A 12,398-nucleotide genomic window follows, 5' to 3' on the forward strand; every position below is an offset into this window, starting at 1 on the left:
ACACTAAGCAGGTAAAAGTAAAAAACAATTACCAATGGAAGACGACGCTCTAAGCCGCTCGTCCGTTGAATTTAGTTTAAATAAATTATTAAATTTAGTTTAAAATCTGTAAAAGTAATAAAAAAGTGAATAAGAAGGCTAATTGTTTCGATAAGCGCGGTCTACGTATTGTTACATACTTGTATGTTTGTGTAGCATATGTATGTATTTTTTAATAAACTATTTTTACTTTATAAAATTAAAGAGATTGCAAAAACTTAAATCATCTGAACTGTGTCCTTTTCGCGCCATCATAGGCACCCACTTTTATAATTGACAGAAATTTCCTGCGGTTGCTCGGTACTTTGAGTGGAGTGGATTTTGCTACAGTCACGGCGCATTCACAAACTTTATTCAGCTTATGCCTTTAATTGTTTAGTCAAACGGACGGAAATGGTGGCACGATAAGGGGATGAGATCAACTGTCGGCGTCGGTGGCTATTTGGTGTTGGTCTGCCATTGTGGTTGAACGAATTGAGCGCGCCTGCTTTCAATTGCTTAAATATCCTCTTCGCTTTGCTTCCTGTTGCCTTCTTTTTGCCGTTATTACAAAACGCTTCATTTATTCTACGGCCACTGAAACGGAGTGACCAAAGGAGAGACTCTTCGTGCACTCATACACCGACACCAACACGTATACTGATCATGGTGCTACTGTCGAAGCCACAGCAAACGCCAAAGCCTCGGCAAGGGTATTAAGTGCACTAAACTTAACAGGAGCTCCCCAACAAATGATGCCATCAAATTCACCATTTGCATCACAACAACAATACTGCAGCTTTTCAACTAGCAAACAATAAAAGTATTACCCACAAACGCTTCACAATGGGGCCACAGCGAAAGGTATTAAAGGAAGGCGAGAAATCGTTGCAAAATGATTATTTAAATGCAATGTTGTTTTTATTACTTCTTTCTTTTTGTTTGGTACAAACATACATATGTATATATACATATCTATATATAGTGGAAGTACCTACTAATTTACTATTCAAACTTCCACTTGCAAAATCCAATCGAAAGAAATCCTTACCTCGTGATTTTAACACTAGCAGTCGAGTATGTACTTGTGAATGTTGCAAAATGGTCTAGTAGAAGTTTTTCTTTGAAAGTGGCAGTGAAACTGTAAGTATGCTTATGAGTTACATGCTGGGCAGAATAAATACATACTTATATACATACATACTTATGTATGCATAGAAATGCGCTATTCAATATTCAACAATAAAACTTGTTTGATTGAAATCGATAGTTTTCTTTGTAAATTTTATTTTGCAAGAAGACTCATTGAGCTTCACGTATTATGCTCAACTAACAAGCTACCATGCAGCTGGTATAGCTGTGCGAGTTTATCCCTGAGTACATTTGGTTGGTAGTCTGTTCGCTGCCCACTGTGGACATGAAGCAACAAATGATTTTTCAAATATTCAAATGCCAAGTTCGCAGATAGGAGGTGGATTCGACCAAAATACCTCAAATATGTATTATGTATAAGTATGATTGCATGTTTCAATCAGTTGTGATAATAAAAAATATAAGTAAAATAAATATGCTATTGTTTGATTGTAAATATAAAAGCCACTTTTCGAAAAGGTGAAAGAAATCAATGTAAAAATCTTTCAGGTGTTATTGAGTGGAAGAGAGTCATTCAGGGGGTCATTTTCTTACACCTCCCAGAATTCTTCGTAACGCTCTTCATTTCTATTTAAATAAGTTCAATACAATTACAGTTTGAAATTATGTGTTCTGAACTTCTTCAACAAAAAAATTAAAAAATGAAAATGCTATAGAAACATTCCCATCCGTACATGAATGCGAATTTGGTGTCACGCCAAACTCAATTTTTAATTTAGGATTATGTCTTTCCTTACACTGTAACAAAAACCCATATTTTTAATTGGGGTGGTGTCACTATAGAGGCACTAGCATATATCCAAACAAAAAGGTGTCATAATTTCAAATCATCCATGAAATTTTGCAAATCAAAACCAGTTTTACATAAAGTTAGAAATAGTGTTTTTGTGTTGTGAATTAAATGTTAGATATTCATACATCGTCGATTCGCGCACGAAGATTAAATTGGTGGAAAAAAGCGCCATTGCGGAAAATTTGAAAAAAAATTGTGCAGAGGGTTCTAATTTGTTCTATTTGTACTGAATGATTGGGTCGCCGTAGTGGATTGGGTGTATGAGGAGTGTATTTCTGCTATGAAAACGTACCTCATAAAAATTCACCTGCCGTTCGGAGTCGCCATAAAATGATAGGTCCCTCCATTTGTGGAACAATATCAGAACCCGCACCACAGTGGAGGAGGAGTTCGGCCAAAAATTTAACAAAGAGTCAATTATATACTCGGTATTCACACCGGTATTCGGTATTCACACATGGTTCCATGTGTAGAAGTCCACGCAAGTGGGGAAAGTTACTGATCGCCATTCACTTGGGAGTGGCCAGGACGATTCTTCTACATATGGTTCAAGCAGCTCACAACGTCCGGGATTAGCCCACGTATCCTCTGGGTAGCTTCCGAACACCAGAAAGTATATACTGGGTTGTAGTCCAGCTAATTTGATGTACGCAGACTTGAAGTTTCCTTATTTACGTTTTTGATTTTAATTTATTATAGCTCTAAATGCTGTAGGAGGGAGAATAAAGTCTATCCAGCCCACAAGAAGTTGCCCGCAAGGGACAGTAACCTCTTCTCTTCTGTGGACACTAGTAATAGACGAACTTCTCCACAAACTGAACAATCTATGACCTGGTCGTATACATAGTGGGCTGGTATGAGGAGACTATTTGTAATCGCACGCAACAAGCCCTCAACATAATAAACAAATGGTGCACCGACAAATGGCTCTATTAACCCATCTCAAACTGTGCTAGTGCCCTTCACTAGGAAAAATGTCCTGTCCCAAATGAATCGACTCTTACATTCTCCACAGAAGCGAGCTACCTTGGTATTAACCTTGACAAAACGCTCACTGAGAATTCTCGTTTTGAGAAAGTTACTGCAAAATCCAAAAGGGCGTTGTAGGCTTGCACAAGACTTTTTGGAAAAACATGGGGCTCATCCTCAGAATGAGTTATTGGACATTCACTGCAGCTGTTCAGCCTATAGTCATCTAGCATGGTGGCCCAAAGTCAAGCAACAAAGGGCGGTAAATAATCTCGACAAATTGTACCGACAACAATGAACAATGAAAACATGCCCAACTGGCGCATTATGTGTGCTCCTATGCATGCCACCACTTCCCATCTTAATTGAAAAATAAGCTTCCCATCTTATGAAAAAGAAGCTTCCCATCTTAATTGAAAGGACATCTAAAGTTCTTAGAAGGCTTCCAACATACTCCTATTCTTTATTAGAGTGATACATTACCTCTCAAGTCCATTCTCTTCAGGAACTTCCAAGTTCTCATTAATGAAAGTACGGCCTGGAAAAATTTCTAATTCTATCACCTTCATTTCCGGATCCCGGATATGGTACACTGATGGATTGAAATTATAAGATGGTAGAACAGAGGCGGGAATCAATGGGCCGAAATTCAAAAAATCGATTCCAATGGGTCTCTACCCAACCATCCTCCAGGCAGAAATACATCCATTGGGATATGTCTGAGGAAATGTCTCCATAGAAAAATGAGAGGAACTCGCATTTACATATTTTCAGATAGTCAGGTGGCTTTTAAAGCCCTTCTATCAACTACAATCACCTCAAAAATTGAACGTGACTGACTGAATCTGCTTAACATTCTAGGGAACTTCAACAGATTATTACTAGATAGGGTTCCTGAGCACGAAGGGCATGAGAGAAACGAAATAGCGGACAATCTACATAAAAAATGGGCAAACGTGCCCCTAACTGGTCCTGAACCTTTTGTTAAGTTACAAAGGGCCACATCAACGAACTTCTCAGGAGCTGGGAGGTGAAGAAGTTCGTTGAACACTGTCGAAACTCTATCATTAGATTTGTGGAGGTTGGGCAAGTCCAAGCACTCAGTCAGTAGACCCCTAACGCCGGAAAGATGAATTTTTGATAAGCTATTTTCACTTAGCAGAGTAGACTTAAGACTTTTAACTGGTTACTTTACAGTATACTCCCCAAAAATATCTATAGAATTCCAAAAAGTATTTCTTATTCCGAAAACTATTCCTTACATCGATTTCATCAGCCACAACCCAGCAGTCGAAACTGCTGCAATACATGCTGCCGTTGTGCTATTACTGCCTTGCTTTTGGTTTACAAGATGACAGCGGATGTTGCTTAGGTCGAGCAGGTAGAAAAGTTCATAATTTTTCAACGGCTACAAAAGTCCAAGTAATGTTTGCACAATTAATCACCCAATCGGAAGATTTGGAATTTTTGTAAATGGAGTCGTACATCAATCATATTTGACACTTGTGAACTGGGCAACTGAGGTCAAAATAAAGGCTCCATCACTCAAAATCATTTTTTTATGTGGTAAAAAAGTTCTTTAAAAACAAAAATACGCCACCTCGAGTTTCTTTTTTGCCTTTTACTGTGCTGCCGTTTTTTCGCAGTAATAAGTATAGAAGGATAAGTTGGATCCGGCCGACCTTCATAAAACCGTGCACAATTTAGTAAAATTTAATTTGGGCTGACTGCTTTTGTATTCAAACAATCACACGGACTCAAATGAGATTGGAAGCAATACGGGCACCAAGTTTGGGTTGAGTCTTATATGCTCGTTATCGAAATACACGCAATTATCCCAAAGTGGGCGCGGCACCTTCCTTTTTTTAATTTTACTTGCTTCGTATTTCGTTTTTTTTAGGTTCATATATTGTGACAAACTTTAGTAATTTTTCTTCATTTTTAACAGAAGCTGTTTTGGTTTTTAAGCTGTTGTATGGCAGATGGAGTGGCTATTAATAGATTTATTCCATTTTCAATAACAAACTACCTGAAATGCAAGCTGAAACATCCTATGCTCTTACCGGGTGGTCTTGAGGTTCATGAAAAATGTGCATAAAATGTGCAGAAATATAAACATTTTTTCAATTAATGAGATTTGATCGCCTATACAAAATTTTTGAGCACCGCTGGCAATCAGTGTTAAAATATTTATTTTAGCTTTTTTTCATTGTTGCATTAAATACTACAAGGGATTCATATTTTCTTCGAGTGAGTCGAGAATTAAGGAATCACATAAAGCTCATTATCGAATGAAGAAAAATATATGTAAATAGTGATTTCGAACTCCAAAAACTTTCATTTTTTTTAATTAATATACTACACCTGGCTCGCTTGCCGCGCCGCTTAGGGAAACTTCATTCTTGTATTAATTGGATGTGTTTTCTAAAAAAAAGGTATATCATTTTCTTAAGAATTCCCTCTATTGAAATGTTAAGAAAGAACCCACAAAAGACACAGAAGTCGGTCAAATGAGCCTAGTTTTTCAAAGCAATTCCCTCAGTTTTTCTCCGATTTGCTTAAAATTTGTACGGAAATTGAAGGCAAATGAGCATAAAGCCTTACAAGTACCAAGTCGCTCTTGCTAACTTATTTCAGTTTTCAATTCTTGCACGAGCTATATTTTATAGGCACGTAAGCAAAGATCCCTAAGTAAAATTTTGAAGGTAGTCGAAGCACAATGGCCAACAAGTTGAGGACGATAACGAATGGACATTTCAGTGACTTTTTCAATACTTCGCTCTTTGTCATGTACTTTGCGATTTATTTATTTTTAATTTTTTTCAGAGTGAATGTTCACAATCTAAGAGCGTTGTTGTGGCGTTAAATGTAAAAGAACCAATAGTTTTCTAAATAAGGGTTCGGTGGTAGAACTATCTCAAACTGACCTCAAAAATCATATGATTCGATTGCTCTAAATTCTTTCTTTTCGATGTTTTTATTCAAAGCTATGGTACAAATGCAGGAAAAGTTATTAAAAATTGATGCTGCAATTGTAACTTAAAAATTTAACAAAAATAATTTGAGTATTTAGAAGAAGGTCGTTTGAAAGTGTATGAAAAATAAATTTAGCGGGTGCGGAAGGTGCCGTCCAAATCGGCCAAAGTTCTCGCTGTTTTTTTGATGAAAATACAACTTAATTCTGAAAAAATGGTTACAAGTGAAACATTGAAAGTATTGCCCATCACTACCTATTACTTTTTCCCATCTTTCTGGTAGATCTCGTATACCGTCGTGGTAAAACTGTTCATCTTTTGAGGCTATCCACGGATCAAGCCATTTCTTGATGTCTTCATATGAATGGAACTGCTGGTCAGCTAGACCATGTGCCATCGATCGAAACAGGTGATAATCGAACGGCGCAATATCTGGAGAATATGGCGGGTGGGGTAGGATTTCCCATTTCAATGTTTCCAGGTAGGTTTTAACGGGTTTGGCAACGTGAGGCCGAGCGTTGTCATGCTGTAGAATCACTTTTTCATGCCTCTCCGCGTATTGCGGCTGCTTCTCGCGCAATGCTCGGCTCAACCGCATCAACTGAAGTCGATACCGATCCCCAGTGATGGATTTGCTTGGTTTTAACAGTTCATAATAAATAACACCAACTTGGTCTCGCCAAATACATAGCATAACATTCGCAGCGTGAATATTGGGTTGATGCGACGACGTAGAGGCGTAACCAGTCAGTCCCCATGACTTTCTTTTATTTGGATTGCTGTAATGAATCCATTTCCCCTAGTTCAACTCATAAGGAACCCAAGTCCCGTGTTTCCGAATCATTCCCAAAGCTTCAATCGTTTGGAAATGTATTGGCGGGTAACTCATAAGCAATGCCTCCAATTCAGGGTCTTCGAAGGTTTTTGGCCGTCCTTCACGCGGACGGTCGTCAACGTTAAAATTACCGTCTTTTACTTAAAGCAGCATCTCCATAAACTTTTTGTAGCTCTCGATACGCTTCAGCCGCTGTTTTTTTCGAATGAAAGAGAAAACTCAACACTTCCCGCAAATAACGATTATTGGCACAAAATCAGACATTTTCACAAAACCATAAGTATTTGATACCGATAAAATCGCTAATGTGTCGATGCAGTTTGTTTACCATATGTCTAAGCTTGGTTTATGATATTTAGGTTATGTTAGAATCGACTAGCACACATTGCTGGCGGCATCTATTGACAAACAGGGAACTTAGTTGCACACCTAATATTATGAATTTTAACGCATTTAAAAAGTAGCTGTCAAGTCCTCTAAACATTTATTTAACGGTCAAAAATATTACGAAACCTTGTGAACCACCTAACTGCATATTAAAAATATGAATTGTGCCTTATTGTATGCTGTTTCTAGTGGCAACATGGATCGTTCAGATTGCTCAGCTCAGCAACACAGGGGTTCTCTTTATTGGCAGAGGCGGCTTTGACATTTTATGGAAAGTCCCCAATATGTTTTATAAGCCAATTTGACCCTTTGGATAACATGCTAAGCGCGGTCATTATTAAGTCTAAAGAGACTAAAGAACTTGTAGTATAAAAAAATATTTTGACTCTCGATTGGCTGGTTGAAACCCTTAGAATAACTTCGATATTTGCACATAATTTGTATTAAATGGATGTGCTTATACAATAAAGTAATGAATTAATTGTGTTTTTCAATCAGAATTTTTTGATGTCCGGTATAATTTTTTTTTACGGGAAGGTATAACTATTACTGGCGGCCGCCGCAGCCGAATGGGTTGGTGCGTGACTACTATTCGGAATCCAGAGAGAACGTAGGTTCGAATCTTGGTGGAAGATCAAACTAAAGAAAAAGTTTTTTCTAATAGCGGTCGCCCCTCGGCAGGTAATGGCAAACCTTCTAGTGTATTTCTGCCATGAAAACGCTCCTCATAAAAAATATCTGCCGTTCAGAGTCGGCTTGAAACTGTAGGTTTCTACATTTGTGGAACAACAGCAAGACGCACACCATAAATGGGAGAAGGAGCTCGGGCAAACACCCAAAATGGGTGTATGCGCCAATTACATATATACATGTAAGTATTACTTTCAATAAAAGGGCTATTCTGATAGTGCTTTCAGCAAGTCGGTCTTTGCGTCACACTTTGCATCTTGTCCAAAAGCAACCAAGAAGTGACTTAACTTTCTGAAGTTGCTCCTATACTGTTTACACTGGGATACACACCACGTTACCGTTATACTATTGGGAGTTAAACTGCGACTGTGATGTCGGATACTTTAATATTCCTCATTAGAGAAAGTGATATTAAGAACGTGAAAATTATAGAATTTTCGTGCACATAAAAGCGAGTTTTACCGATGACAATTCTCTTAATCTTTCGAATGCTAATTTTTTCCACTAGCGAACATCGTCGGCAGTTGTATCCTCAAACGATTGGCTCGATCTAAATCGAAAGACACAAAAGAAAAAGACATTACGAGCTTTAGAAATAGACGAACAGCTGAAAGCAAGATTAATAGATGTTTAGCCACACACTCAAGAATGATACAGGAGAGTAACGAGAAACAAGATTGGAAGCCAATCGAGAATGCATAACTCAAGCCCGCCCGAATTAAGCAATTGACATACGAGGAAACATTGGATAACGCAATGTTCGAACTAGACGAGCACTGCGCGCTGATTTGAGTCTTGTTGAATTTCATTACGATGCTGCTTTGATTCTTTTAAAATTTGATGTTTTGAAAGTGTACATCTCATTTTTTACTCTTTTAAGGTTATGCAACTCTTCTTAACATTTAAAACCTTTCTAAAACTTTACTTTTTTTCTTTGAATTAACTGAATACGAATTAAAGCCATAGAGGCGTATTCATAGTATAAATAAAAAAATAAAATAAAAAAGCAGATAATACTGAAGAAACTATAGCGACCCTTATGAAAAAGCATACCTTATCTTGTTGCATAATTAAAATCCAGCAAAAAAGTGTTTTTCGGCTCTACAAGGACGAATTTTCAAAACTCTGTTTTTTCATACAGTCTATTTTACATAATCATATCACATTTATCTAAAAATGCAGATTTTAAAGATAATTTGTCACGCGTACAAAGTTAATTAAAATTTGGTATTTTCTTTGCTTTAAATTGACATTTTAGTGTTTTTTTATATCAAAAACTAGGTGACATTGCATTAGCGAGAGAGAGACTTGACTGCTCGAAGGAGAAAAAGAAAAATAAACTTGAAAAGAGATGTAAATAAAGCGAACAAATGTCATACACAAATAAAGCAGAACACAGACTGGGTACGAATCGAAGCAATCCGTTGAAACCCATTTGCCACATGCGAGTGGATTTGTTGGCGATTTTGACGTTTTTCGTTGTGAGTGAACATAGAACGCGGAAAAAAGTTATTGAAGTAGAAGGAAAAAGTTAAAAGAAGGGAGGAGAGGAAAAGGAAAAAAAAATCATTCAATTTGTGGGCAGAACTGATTTAAAAGGCGAGTTGAGTATTCGTAAATACATTTTTTTTCACGCCTTGTCACTCGAAGATATGGTGAAGCTCAAGTGCCTTACAATGTACCACAAAATCTTAGCCGCAGAAGGGCATCCGCATCTCAAAAAGCGTCTTCAAATTACTCAATCGTCACGATTACAACAATTTTGCACTTTTGAATTTCTAATATCGCAACGTCAGTTTTTTGTTTTTATACTGTCCATCCTAATGGACAAATTACCCCATATCTCCTCTACTAATTCGAATAACTACTCTCAGGGCTACTAAAGTCCCATTGTACTTTCAAAAAGCACTGCCATGCTGAGTGGAAAATAATTTGAATGTGCTAGACACGCGTCAGTGTGCTACATTCTACTTCGCTAAATTTCGGAATACCATATTTATTTTTTCTCTTCAATCTTTCCTTTTTTAAATAATCATCATTAAAACATTTAAACCCCATGCTTGATTGTATCATTAGCCTGATTTCAACACCCATTAGTTTGTAGTAAATAACTTTCCTCAGTACAGAAATGTTAGCTCCAATATATACGGGGCGTGGCATCTGACATATGGACCAAATTATTGAAACCAAAATATCTCTAAAACTAATTAAGCGAGAGAATTGAAACTTTGAACGAATGCATAAATTCTATACCATATTTTATAGTTATGGGGTAAAAGTGATAGGTATTTGAAAAGGGGAGGTATAGCTTTTCTCTGAAACCGCTTATGTTAAGGCGAAAAGCATTAGGTACTCGAAAAGGAGGCGTGACACATCCCATACAAACTTAAATCTCATGTGTTGTGTACAAAATAAATGAATCAACGGAAATGTCAAAAAAAATTATTTTTTCTATAGCAAAAATGTCTTGAAACAGGTTATATAATAATTTAAATATTTTAATAAAAGTTAAGCCAATTACATTTATTTTAATGGTCACGTCAAATTGCTTCGTTCACAAAGAAATGCAAGTATACAGCTATGGTCAGACATTTAGCGCACTTTATATTATACTAATATAATACTATAATAAATAATGTAGTTACTTCTAAGAGAGTGCAAATTTTCCTAATTTTGTTTTCAGCATGATAAGAGTTATTTATGGGTCTCTTTAAATGCCCAAAAAATAACAGTTATAATTATTTCGTATTTGTTATTGCTTATTTTTTCTTGAGTTCTGTCTCAATTACGTTGGACAACTATTTAGCGCACTTACACGTGTTTTTCTCTTACATGCGATCGGTTCGGCAATTAACTATTTTTTGTGGTGAATATTTAATTAATAACGTCTATTATTTAAATTTTTGCTAAAATGGCTAGAGGAAAGTGTTGTTCAGTTGAACAAAGAAAAATAATATGGAACCTTTACCAAATGGGGACCAATCAAGTGAAGATTTCCAGAATAGTGCATTGTTCAAGAAAAATGGTATACAATGCCATCAGAGATGTCAAGTCGGATGCTAATTTATTAAAAAAAAAAATTCGTAAAGCTCCGCCATGTAAAAGTTCCCCCCGTGAGGATCAAATAATTGTAAGGAAAAGTCGATCGGATCCTTTTATGTCTTCACGAACGATAGCGGCTGAAGTAAGGGCAGAATTAGGCTTAGTTGTGTCCAGTAAGCTCGATCGAAGGCGTCTGAATGAAAATAAAATATTTGGTCGCATAAGCAGAAAAAAACCGCTCCTATTAAAAATGAATATTAAAGCGCGTTTATCATTCGCGCGTAGGCACTTCTTCGAAAAGACAGAGTTTTGGAAACGAGTACTTTTTACGGATGAAACTAAAATAAACCGCATCGGTCCTAATGGAAAAACGTATGTACATCGTGAAAAAAATCAGGAAACCAATCCACGGTACACAAAAAAGACGGTAAGCATGGCGGTGGGAATTTAAAAGTTTGGGGGTCTTTTTCATGGCGCGGGGTTGGGTTCATATGTATCTGAATATACTTAGAAATAATATGGAGCCAAATTCTTTCGAGCTTACGCCAGTAAATTGGATATTTATTGGACAACGATCCCAAGCATACTGCGGGAGTGGTCAAAAACTGGCTTTCGCAGGAAAATATAATATTACCCAGCTCGATTGGCCAGCACAAAGACCGGATTTAAATCCAAACGAAAACTTGTGGAATGATGTGAAGACGATGGTTAGACAAAAAAATTTTAAAATATCGATGAACTTTGGGAAGGTGTACAGGAAGCATGGAACTCTATTCCTTTGGACAGGTCCCAAAAGTTAATAGAAAGTTTACCACGCAGGTTTGAAGCAGTTATACAAAATAACGGCTATTCTAACAAATATTGATATGGTAAATAATAATAGTCAACAATCTTTTCTTAATTCTTACAAATATTTCATATTTTTTACAGAAATCAAAACTGCGCTAAGTCTTTGTCCAAATCCCACTATGACCAAATAAGAATTACTTCTATTTTATCATATTTTTACTAGGGAAAACTGTCTACTTTAAGTTATTTTGTCTGATAATAAAGTGCTAAATACATTTAGTTAAAAAAACTGGATTTAATTTGGTTTCATATCATTTAATCGAGCATTATATTGAACTCTTTTTAAGTGCGCTAAACGTTTGACCATAGCTGTATATATTTAAAGTGATCTGAACGAGCGGTTTTATTTTGACATTTCAAGCTTTTATCAAGATTTATTTGAATGAATTTAAAGCAAAATATCGAAATATTCGTTAAATCGATTATTTGCGAACACACACCTATTTCAGTGTCCATATAATTAATTGGCTGGTACATCTACTGTTGGATTTGACCGAGCTCCTCCTCCAATTTATGGTATGCGTCTTGATGTTGTTTCACGTTCTACAAAAAGATGGAGCTACAATTGTATGCATCCTCCATGGTTTTTATGAGAAGCTCTTTTCTGGCGGAAATACATACACTCGGAGGTTTTCCATTGCCTGCGGAGAGCAAGCACTACTAGAAAAGCCTTTTGCGCCAATTGATG

This window comes from Anastrepha obliqua, chromosome 3 (assembly GCF_027943255.1).
Source record: "Anastrepha obliqua isolate idAnaObli1 chromosome 3, idAnaObli1_1.0, whole genome shotgun sequence".
In the NCBI taxonomy this organism is placed as follows: domain Eukaryota; kingdom Metazoa; phylum Arthropoda; class Insecta; order Diptera; family Tephritidae; genus Anastrepha; species Anastrepha obliqua.